This window comes from Phyllobates terribilis, unplaced genomic scaffold (assembly GCF_046119375.1).
Source record: "Phyllobates terribilis strain yellow unplaced genomic scaffold, ASM4611937v1 Scaffold_4__5_contigs__length_816908805, whole genome shotgun sequence".
NCBI lineage: Eukaryota > Metazoa > Chordata > Amphibia > Anura > Dendrobatidae > Phyllobates > Phyllobates terribilis.
Window position 1 is genome coordinate 678,044,437 of NW_027362764.1, and position 11,440 is coordinate 678,055,876.

At 52.1% G+C, this 11,440-nt stretch overlaps 2 non-coding genes and 2 pseudogenes across 2 annotated transcripts; all 4 read left to right on the top strand.

Moving 5' to 3' along the window:
• The first annotated feature begins 1,589 nt into the window (after nt 1-1,589).
• Nucleotides 1,590-1,708, top strand: LOC141266617 (5S ribosomal RNA). The gene has a single exon (XR_012320647.1). It is a non-coding gene; the product is annotated as a 5S ribosomal RNA (ribosomal RNA).
• Nucleotides 1,709-2,331: 623 nt separating this feature from the next.
• LOC141269292 (5S ribosomal RNA) lies at nt 2,332-2,451 on the top strand (annotated as a pseudogene).
• A 929-nt stretch (nt 2,452-3,380) lies between these two features.
• Nucleotides 3,381-3,499, top strand: LOC141266664 (5S ribosomal RNA). Its single transcript, XR_012320693.1, has one exon. It is a non-coding gene; the product is annotated as a 5S ribosomal RNA (ribosomal RNA).
• A 4,076-nt stretch (nt 3,500-7,575) lies between these two features.
• On the top strand, nt 7,576-7,695 carry LOC141268051 (5S ribosomal RNA; annotated as a pseudogene).
• Nucleotides 7,696-11,440: the final 3,745 nt, after the last annotated feature.

Genomic DNA, 11,440 nt, shown 5'->3' on the forward strand with positions numbered 1-11,440 from the left:
CATTCCCTTTATTACCTTAGTCGCCCTCCTTTGTACCCTCTCTAGCTCCAATATGTATTTCCTGAGCACCGGAGCCCAGAACTGTGCACAATATTCTAAGTGCGGCCTTACCAGCGCTTTATACAGAGGAAGAACAATGTTCTCATCATATGCCCCTATTCCTCTTCTGATGCATGCCATGACTCTATTTGCCTTCGCAGCTGCTGCCTGACACTGGGCACTCCAATTTAATTTGCTATTAACCAAGATGCCCAGGTCCTTCTCCATGTCAGATTTCCCCAACGGTTTCCCATTTAATATGTCTGGGTGACTGCTGTTTTTCTTTCCCATGTGCATGACCTTACATTTATCGGCATTGAACCCCATTTGCCATTTTTTGGCCCAACTCCCCAATTTATCTAAATCCTCCTGTAGCTGTGCCCTATCCTCATCTGTATTAACTACTTTACAAAGTTTAGTATCATCTGCAAATATTGCTATTTTACTATGCAACCCTTCCACTAGATCATTAATAAATATATTAAATAATATAGGGCCCAAGACAGACCCTTGAGGCACCCCGCTAGTAACCCTGACACACCCTGAGCTTACACCATTGATAACCACCCTCTGCTTTCTATCACCCAGCCAGCTATTTACCCACATGCACACATTATCCCCCAGACCAAGCATTCTCATTTTATATACCAACCTTTTGTGTGGCACGGTATCAAACGCTTTGGAGAAGTCAAGGTATACAACATCCACTGACTCTCCCCGGTCCAGCTGTAAGCTCACCTCCTCATAGAAGGCCATCAGGTTTGTTTGGCAGGAGCGATCCCTCATGAGTCCATGTTGATATGGAGTTAGACAGTTATTATCATTAAGATATTCTACAATAGCATCTCTAAGAAATCCTTCAAACAATTTACCCACAACAGATGTTAAGCTGACTGGTCTATAGTTCCCAGGGTCACTTTTAGACCCCTTTTTGAATATTGGTACCACATTTGCTTGGCGCCAGTCAAGTGGGACAGTCCCTGTCCATAAAGAGTGCTTGAGTGCAAGGAAGGCAAGGAAGGAATTGGGGAGGGGGGGTGATTCCTGCTAGGGCCCTGAAATCATAAAACAGGCAGGAGAGTCTGACGCATGGTGACGGAGAGGTTGTAGGGGCAGATAGGGGGTGGTGTCACGTGCGAGCACGTGTGCATGCTGGCTTGTGTGTGAGAGTGCGCTTCCTAGGTGTGGCACGCTGCAGACAGTCAAAGGGATTGTTCCCTTTCATTAAAAGTTAATCCACGGCTGCAGGCTATTAGAAAGCAAGTAACCGCGCTCTACTCACCCTACCCGGGTCTACCGGTGAGTCTCGCCTCTGCTCCCGGCCTGTGGCATTGGCCGTGAAGCTGACGTTCCGTCGACAGCGCTGCAGCCGATTAGTGAGCTCAGCGGCTCTGAGTGGGGCGTTGTGTCTACAAGACCTTTTAAGGAAGCCAGCAAAAAAATTGAAGAGAAGGGAAAGCACAAAAGGACCTGGTCTTGCTGAGCACTGGAAAGGGCAGCCGGCACCCAGACGTCAAAGTAGAAAAGCAGCAAGTGAGAGGCTTGTCTCTGCCTACGGCCACACCACCCTGAACGCGCCTGATCTCATCTGATCTTGGAAGCTAAGCAGGGTCAGGCCTGGTTAGTACTTGGATGGGAGACTGCCTGGGAATACCAGGTGCTGTAGGCTTTTGCTTTTTCTTTCCTTCCAACAGCAGGGGGCACTCTCTTGTGTGCCTTTTTTTCTATTCCCTTTCACAAGTGCACATATTCATTCTCTTTTCTTTTTTTTCATTTGCTTTCCCTCTTGCGCTATTTCATCTCTGCAAAATACCAGCATCCTTCTGATCACCGTGGGCCTCCACCATTGTTGCTTCTTTACTTTTAATACTAGGCTCCTTTTCACCAGGACCAGCGTCTCCCGCGTGGCTGGAGGCAACCACCGGTAACCCCAAGCAGAAGACCTTTGCAGGCAACACGACCCTCCCCACTGAAGAGCAGCTCAAAGTCACTGGCAACCATCTCACCCTCTTCCTTCATTCACCCCTGGACGTCTCGCTCCGCCCCCAAGTTACGGGTCCAGCTTGCTCTTTCTGTCACATTACCGCGATGAAGGGTTTACCCTGCAGGAGACCCTGCGCCGAGACATTTTTGAAGACACCTGATGCGGCAGGTGAATCACTGCTAAACAAACCACACCTGTAGGGATGGCACAGCCTTTGCATGGACCCTTCGGAGCCCGCCCCGTCACCGCCAGATTGCTCGCCATCAAGCGATCCTGAGAAATGCTGGCCGGGCGATGGATCGAGCAGCATCTACTGGCCATACCACCTTGGATACGCCTGATTTCGTCTGATCTGAGAAGCAAAGCAGGGCTGGGCTTGGACAGTACTTGAATGGGAGACCTCTTGGGAACACCGGGTGCTGTAGACCATTTTGATGACGTTTTGCCCTACTGCCCAGCTCGGCTAGCATGGAACGGCGCCTTGCCGCACACTGACCTTAAGTAACTTAGATGATGGAAGCCCCAAGGCCTCTGAGCCAGTTGGCAGCTAAGTACGCTACCCTGCCGCCTTCACGCAGGCCTGACACCGAGCTCCTTGCCACGGCTAGGAGTGCTTATTGACTCCGCAGCTCGCCGTGTGGAAATGATGGCGTTAAAAGCACCAGGGGCCGTGAAGGGGCCAGGCTTTCAGCAGGTGCCCAGGGAAGTTTTTGGATGCCGGCCACCTAGCGAGGGCCAGTAGAAGTAACATGTTTCTCTGCAAAGAAGCTTGTGTAACCAAGACGGCTGACAAAGAGCTAACCTCAGTGCAAGGAAGGCAAGGAAGGAATTGGGGAGGGGGGGGGTGATTCCTGCTAGGGCCCTGAAATCATAAAACAGGCAGGAGAGTCTGACGCATGGTGACGGAGAGGTTGTAGGGGCAGATAGGGGGTGTTGTCACGTGCGAGCACGTGTGCATGCTGGCTTGTGTGTGAGAGTGCGATTCCTAGGTGTGGCGCGCTGCAGACAGTCAAAGGGATTGTTCCCTTTCATTAAAAGTTAAACCCCGGCTGCAGGCTATTAGAAAGCAGCTAACCGCGCTCTACTCACCCTACCCGGGTCTACCGGTGAGTCTCGCCTCTGCTCCCGGCCTGTGGCATTGGCCTCGAAGCTGACGTTCCGTCGACAGCGCTGCAGCCGATCAGTGAGCTCAGCGGCTCTGAGTGGGGCCTTCTGTCTACAAGACCTTTTAAGGAAGCCAGCAAAAAAATTGAAGAGAAGGGAAAGCACAAAAGGACCTGGTCTTGCTGAGCACTGGAAAGGGCAGCCCGCAGCCAGACTTCAAAGTAGAAGAGCAGCAAGTGAGAGGTTTGTTTGTGCCTATGGCCAAACCACCCTGAACACACCTGATCTTGTCTGATCTTGGAAGCTAAGCAGGGTTGGGCCTGGTTAGTACTTGGATGGGAGACTGCCTGGGAATACCAGGTGCTGTAGGCTTTTGCTTTTTCCTTCCTTCCACCAGCAGGGGGCACTCTCTTCTATGCCTTTTTTCCATTCCCTTTCAGAGGCCGTTAGTCAGGGCAGGAGTCAGGTAACAAACACTTTGACCACTTACTCTCTACTAACTATGTTTCTGTTAGCTCTCACTTTTTCCTCTATAGTCCTCCACTTTCTAATAACCCCTCAAATCCCTACACCAAGTAAGAAACTCTTCATCTCTCCCTCTATTCTCCCCATTCATCTCACCTCCTCCTCCAAATTATTCCTCAACATTCAATCCTGGATCTCCAAACACAGACAGCCACCTCATGCTCTCTCTTCCTCCCACCTGCAAACACTTTCTCTGCTCCTCCTCACTGCTGGAGATATCTCTCCAAATCCTGGTCCTCCTCGCCATATCCCCACAGTCACTTCTACCTCCTATCCACGACCTTCCTCAAACTGTCGCAACCCTTCTAACCTCATACCCATCCAACTAATACCCACCTCCTCAGCTATACTAACAGGAGCTCTCTGGAACGCTCGCTCTGTCTGCAACAAACTTTCCTTCATCCACGATCTTTTCATTACAAACAAACTCTCCTTCCTCGCCATCACCGAAACCTGGCTCACCCCCTCTGACACAGCCTCCCCAGCTGCCCTTTCATATGGCGGATTCCACCTTTCCCACACCCCCCGCCCCAATGGCAAACATGGTGGAGGCGTAGGTTTCCTCCTATCAGAACTCTGCGCTTTCACCAAAATCCCACTGCCACCCTCCGTTACACTCCCCTCTTTTGAGGTGCACTGTGTGCGCATCTATTCCCCCTCCAACCTCCAACTGGCCGTCGTTTACCGACCCCCAGGGCAAGCCACCACCTTCTTAGACCATTTCACTACCTGGCTGCTTCACTTCCTTTCCACTGACATCCCCACTATCATAATGGGTGACTTCAACATCCCCATTGACACTCCCCACTCGTCTGTCTCTAAGCTCCTATCCCTCACTTCCTCCTTTGGACTCACTCAATGGTCTTCCACACCCACCCACAAAGATGGCCACACACTGGACCTCATCTTCACCCGCCTCTGTTCCCTATCTAACCTCTCTAACTCACCACTCCCTCTCTCTGACCATAACCTCCTCACATTCTCTACCCTCTCCTCTCCGGGTGCACAATCCCCACTCCACAAACTCACACACCCTCGCAGAAATCTCAAACACCTTGACCTACACTCTCTCTCTGAATCCCTCCTTCCTCTCACAGACATAAATTCCTTACACGATGCAGACGTTGCTGCTGCTTCATATAACACCACAATAGCTGCAGCTCTAGACTCGATCGCCCCTCTCACACACACCACACCTCGCACATTCAACAGGCAACCCTGGCACACTAAACTTACCAAAGAACTGCGCCGGGCCTCCAGGGTTGCGGAGCGGAGATGGAAAAGGTCTCACTCCATCGAGCACTTCATCGCATTCAAGCAATCCCTCACTAATTTCAAGTCCGCACTCACTACAGCAAAACAAACCTACTTCTCATCTCTCATATCCTCCCTATCTCACAACCCTAAACAGCTATTTAACACTTTCAACTCTCTCCTTCGTCCCCCAGCACCTCCTCCCTCTTCTCTCATCTCAGCCGACGACTTTGCCTCATTCTTCAAACAGAAGATTGACACCATCAGACAAAACTTTGGCCTAAAGTCCACGCAACCCCTCCTCATATCTACTCAACCCTCCTCCTCCAAACCCCACTTCTCCACCATTACAGAAGGTCAAGTCTCCTCTTTACTCTCCAAATCACACCTCACCACCTGCGAACTTGACCCAATCCCATCCCACCTCATCACTAACCTCACCACAGTCTTCATCCCAACCCTAACCCACCTCTTCAATCTATCACTAACAACCGGAGTCTTCCCCTCATGTTTCAAACATGCCGCAATCACACCCATCCTCAAAAAGCCCTCCCTTGACCCTTCCTCTCTGACCAGCTACCGCCCCATATCACTCCTCCCCTTTGCCTCAAAACTTCTAGAACAACATGTCCACCTTGAACTGTCCTCCCACCTCTCCTCCTGCTCCCTCTTCGACCGTCTACAATCTGGCTTCCGACCGCATCACTCGACTGAAACTGCCCTGACCAAAGTCACCAATGACCTACTAAATGCCAAATCCAAGCAACACTACTCCATCCTCCTCCTTCTGGACCTGTCATCTGCCTTTGACACAGTGGACCATTCCCTCTTACTCCAGATTCTCTCATCTCTTGGCATCACGGACTTGGCTCTATCTTGGATCTCCTCATACTTAACAGACAGGACATTCAGCATCTCCCACTCACGCACCACCTCCTCATCTCGCCCCCTATCTGTCGGTGTCCCCCAAGGTTCAGTTCTAGGACCTCTGCTCTTCTCCATCTACACCTTCGGCCTGGGACAGCTCATAGAGTCTCACGGCTTTCAGTATCATCTCTATGCTGACGACACACAGATCTACCTCTCTGGACCCGATATCTCCTCCCTACTAACCAGAATCCCACAATGTCTGTCCGCCATCTCATCCTTCTTCTCCGACAGGTTTCTAAAACTCAACATGGATAAAACAGAGTTCATCATCTTTCCACCCTCTCATTCACATCCCCCATCCGACCTATCCATCAACGTCAATAGCTGTTCACTCTCCCCAGTCCCACAAGCTCGCTGCCTTGGGGTAACCCTGGACTCTGATCTCTCCTTCAAGCCACATATCCAAGCCCTTTCCACCTCCTGCCGACTCCAACTCAAAAACATCTCCCGGATCCGTGCATTCCTCAGCAAAGACTCTGCAAAAACACTAGTGCATGCCCTCATCATATCCCGCCTCGACTACTGCAACCTCCTGCTCCGTGGCATCCCTTCCAACACTCTTGCACCTCTCCAATCTATCCTAAACTCTGCTGCTCGACTAATCCACCTGTCCCCCCGCTATTCCCCGGCCTCTCCTCTCTGTCAATCCCTTCACTGGCTCCCCATTGCCCAGAGAATTCAGTTCAAAACTCTAACCATGGCATACAAAGCCATCCACAACCTGTCTCCCCCATACATCTGTGACCTAGTCTCCCGGTACTTACCTGCACGCAACCTCCGATCCTCACAAGATCTCCTGCTCTACTCCCCTCTTATCTCCTCCTCCCACAATCGTATACAAGATTTCTCCCATGCTTCACCCCTACTCTGGAACTCTCTACCCCAACATATCAGACTCTCGCCGACCGTGGAAACCTTCAAAAGGAACCTGAAGACCCACCTCTTCCGACAAGCCTACAACCTGCAATAAACACCACTGCACGACCAGCTCTACCCTCACCTACTGTATCCTCACCCATCCCTTGTAGACTGTGAGCCCTCGCGGGCAGGGTCCTCGCTCCTCCTGTACCAGTCGCTGACTCGTTTTGTTAAGATTATGTAAATGCTTTTGTTATGTATATCCCTATCACATGAAAAGCGCCATGGAATAAATGGCGCTATAATAATAAATAATAATAATAATAATAAGTGCACACATTCATTCTCTTTTCTTTTTTTCATTTGCTTTCTCTCTTGCGCTATTTCATCTCTGCAAAATACCAGCATCCTTCTGATCACCGTGGGCCTCCAGCATTGTTGCTTCTTTACTTTTAATACTAGGCTCCTTTTCACCAGGACCAGCGTCTCCCGCGTGGCTGGAGGCAACCACCGGTAACCCCAAGCAGAAGACCTTTGCAGGCAACACGACCCTCCCCCCTGAAGAGCAGCTCAAAGTCACTGGCAACCATCTCACCCTCTTCCTTCATTCACCACTGGACGTCTCGCTCCGCCCCCAAGTTACGGGTCCAGCTTGCTTTTTCTGTCACATTACCGCGATGAAGGGTTTAGCCTGCAGGAGACCCTGCGCCGAGAAATTTTTGAAGACACCTGATGCGGCGGGTGAATCACTGCTAAACAAACCACACTTGTAGGGACGGCACAGACTTTGCATGGAGCCTTCGGAGCCCGCCCCGTTACGGCCAGATTGCTCGCCACCAAGCGATCCTGAGAAAGGCTGGCCGGGCGATGAATCGAGCAGCGTCTACTGGCCATACCACCTTGGATACGCCCGATCTCGTCTGATCTCGGAAGCAAAGCAGGGCTGGGCTCAGACAGTACTTGGATGGGAGACCTCCTGGGGACACCGGGTGCTGTAGACCATTCTGATAACGTTTTGCCCTACTGCCCAGCTCGGCTAGCATGGAACGGCGCCTTGCCGGACACCGACCTTAAGTAACTTAGATGATGGAAGCCCCAAGGCCTCTGAGCCATTTGGCAGCTAAGTACGCTACCCCGCCGCCTTCACGCAGGCCTGACACCGAGCTCCTTGTCACGGCTAGGAGTGCTTATTGACTCCGCAGCTAGCCGTGTGGAAATGATGGCGTTAAAAGCACCCGGGGCCTCAGGAATTGGGGAGGGGGAGGGGTCATTCCTGATAGGGCCCTGAAATCATAAAACAGGCAGGAGAGTCTGATGCATGTGACTCGCCCCCTGGGCCGTGGGGCACTCGGATCCGGGCAATAGGGAGACGATGGGGGTAGTAGTGCCGACCCGGTTCCGTGGCTCAGGGTGGTCAGGCCAATGGTAGTCTTCTACGTTCTGCTAATAATGTCCGACTACGCCACCCGTGGATTGCGGTTATTAGGAACCGCTGCTGCATGCAGACCGCTGGGGCTGATGAGGTGTGCAGCTAGGATAGTGTGACTCCCCACGGGAAGAGTGCGGCCCCAGGGCAGTATAATGGATGGTGGGAGTGATGGTAGTGAGAATCCCAGTGCTGATAGTGCGGGAGGAGCAAGGAGCACACAGACAACAAGTTGCAGTCCAGGGTCTTTACTACAACAGGTAAACTGACCCATAAACAGTCCCGGCTAGGAGGGGACCTGGACGTCTGAGAGCAACGGGGAAATTGGCCCTGGTCAGGGTGAGGGTGTAGGCCTACCGTGCTTTCTGCGCTCCTTCTGGCTATCTCCTCCTGATAGGGTAACAGCCCACGTTTCCGAGCTTTCCGTGTATTCTCGCCTGTATGGCCTGCGACGTGGGTTCCTTTCTGCTCCCAGCCTTGTACGGCTTTACTGGTCCCTTCAGTTGTGGCAGGGCCTCCAGGCTTCTTAGGCCAAGGAATACACAGTCCCTTGCGGACTGGTTCTCTGCTGGGGGATGTGGAATCCTTCCAGCCTCAGACACCAAAGTCTGGTAAAATTAAGTCTTTTCTCTGCCAAGACAGGCTCTCTTCGCCTCTTGTCTCTGGCTTGTGGCTCTCCTCCTGCCACACTTCCTCTTAGGTGCAATCAACTTTCTGTCCCTGCTCCACTCTGGGACACGTCTCAGAGCTGAGACAGGCAATCCAGTTCTCTCTAACCCTGCCCACAGCACCAGCTTTTATAGGGGCAGCCTGCTCCCCCTACTGGCCTGAGACAGGAGGCATTGCATGCTAATGTTCCCCTGACCAGAGAACCCCCCCTTGCTCTCAGACACAGCTTTAATACATTTTGTGGCATCCAGGCAAGGGTGACACATTCCCCCCTAGTGAAATTTAGTACTCCGGGACTAAACAATAAACAAAGACAATATGCATAACAATAAAACATTAATAGACAGACGACGCACAAATTGAGTACTTAAGGTCACAGTGTGGCCTGTGACCGGGTGTCCATATCACCAATACAACGGGAGCCTTAACCAGGTGGGGGTCTGTCCTACCCCAAGTCCTTCACAGTCTTAGTTCATTCCTGGGTTAGGCTCAGAATGCAGTCCATACAAGGTCCCGGTTATAAAAATCCATAACCTGTGAGTCCTTACGGTAGCTGCAAGAAACTGAAACACACTATTAATAAACATGCATTTAACTTGGCAAACATTTCAACATTTGGCAACAGGGTTATTTACAATCTTAGTACACTCTATATTCTCCAGAGAGTGGGTATCTGCCCCTTTGTGCTCCTGGTTGACCTCCTTAACCCACTGTCTGGTGGTGGACCAACCTGGCTTTCCCCACTAGCGTTAGGGGTACAGCTACCAGCTGGGTGTACAGGTAGGGCAGGCAGCTGTCTGCGGGTTCTTTGGCTTACCGCAGGCATGGCAGGCTCACTGTCAGCAGAGGGTTGACTCTCCTGGGCTGCTGGTACAGGCTCTTCTGCCTCTGGAACTGCTGGCTCCTCTTCACCTTCCGGCTCTGGTGTTGGTTGTTGCTGGGCCGGTTGCAGGAAATGCAGGACGGGTACCACTATGGCATCATTTATGCGAGTCCAGGACTGAGGGAACTCTCCGAGAATGGTGCTGATCATTTCTTCCTTGTCCTCTGCGGGTTCAAGGTCACTCTGATCCTCTTCTGCACTACGGAGTTGCTCGGGACACCTTTTGAGGTGGTCTCTGGAGACAACACTAGTGGTTTCTCCTCCGTCCTTGGTGATTACGCACACCTTTGGGTTGTCGTGGTCAGACTGCAGTACGGTGTAGGGTTCCCTTTCCCACTGGTCGTCCAACTTATGTAGCCTTCTTTTTCGCTTTAGGACTTGCTCACCAGGTTCTAGGGGACCAGCAGGGGCGTGTTGATTGAAGAGTCTTTCTTGCTTCTCTCTCACCTGGGCCAGGCTCTTCTCCACACTCTCCTGTACCTTCTTGTACTGCAGTTGCCTTTCCGTATCCCAGTCCGCATCCGGGGAGGTGTCCTCAGGTATTAGGACTCCCATCTCCAGGTCTACGGGCAGCTTACCCGGTCTGGCTCGCATCAGGTAAGCCGGGGTGCAGTTGGTAGCATTCACCGGGATATTGTTGTATAGGTCTATCAGGTCCGGCAGTTTTTCTGGCCACAGGCTGCGTTCCTCCAGGGGCAACGTCTTCAGGAGATCAATGACTATATTGTTCATCTTCTCACACATCCCGTTGGTTTGTGGATGGTAAGGCGTTGTCGGAATTTTCTTACAGCCAGAGAGGTTGCAGAACTCCTGGAAGATTTCAGCCTCGAATGCTGGACCCTGGTCTGTCAGGACCTGTTCCGGATACCCGTGTGGACGGCAGAAGTATTGCTGGAAGGCTCTGGCCGCTGTTTGGGCTGTCAAGTCCTTTACCGGGACCACCACTAGAAAACGGGAATAGTGGTCCACGATTGTCAGGGCATAGATGTATCCTGACCGGCTGGGAGCCAATTTAACATGGTCCAGAGCTACCAGCTCAAGAGGCTGCGTGGTGACGATGGGCCTCAAGGGTGTCTTCTGGCTGGTGCGGTCCTTCCTCCTCAGGTGACAAGGGCCACAGTCTCTGCACCATTTTTCTACAGCTCCTCTCATGCCGACCCAAAAGAACCTTCCTCTTAGTAGGAACTCCAGTTTCTTCCAACCGAAGTGTCCCGCTCTGTCATGGAAAGCCCCCAGGACCATAGCTGCATCTCGCCTTGGGACCACGACTTGCCAGGTCAGCTCGTGCGTCCGGTGGTTGACAATCCTTTTGCACAACTTGCCTTCGTAGAGGAACAGCTTGCTCTTCTCCTTCCATAGCTGCTTAGCTTCCTCTGGGGCATCTGGATCTAGGCGGGCGTCTTCCCGGGTCAGCAGATCTTTCACCAGGCGGACTGCAGGGTCACTATCTTGGGACTCGGCCCAGCTGTGGTGAGGTAGGGGATTCATCATCACAGTTGTTAGATCCTCCTCCTTCACGCGGTGAGAGTGTTGAGCGGCTCCATACCGGTGAAACGCGGGGAGTTCTACCTCCTCCAGCTCTTCTGGGTCTTCGTCACCTTCAGGTAAGTGAGGCATTCTTGATAGGGCGTCCGCGTTGGCGTTGGTTTTGCCTGCCCGGTACTTGATCACGAAGTCATAGTTGGAGAGACGGGCCATCCACCGCTGTTCCAGGGCACCCAGTCTTGCATTGTCCAGGTGTGTCAACGGGTTGTTGTCCGTGTACACG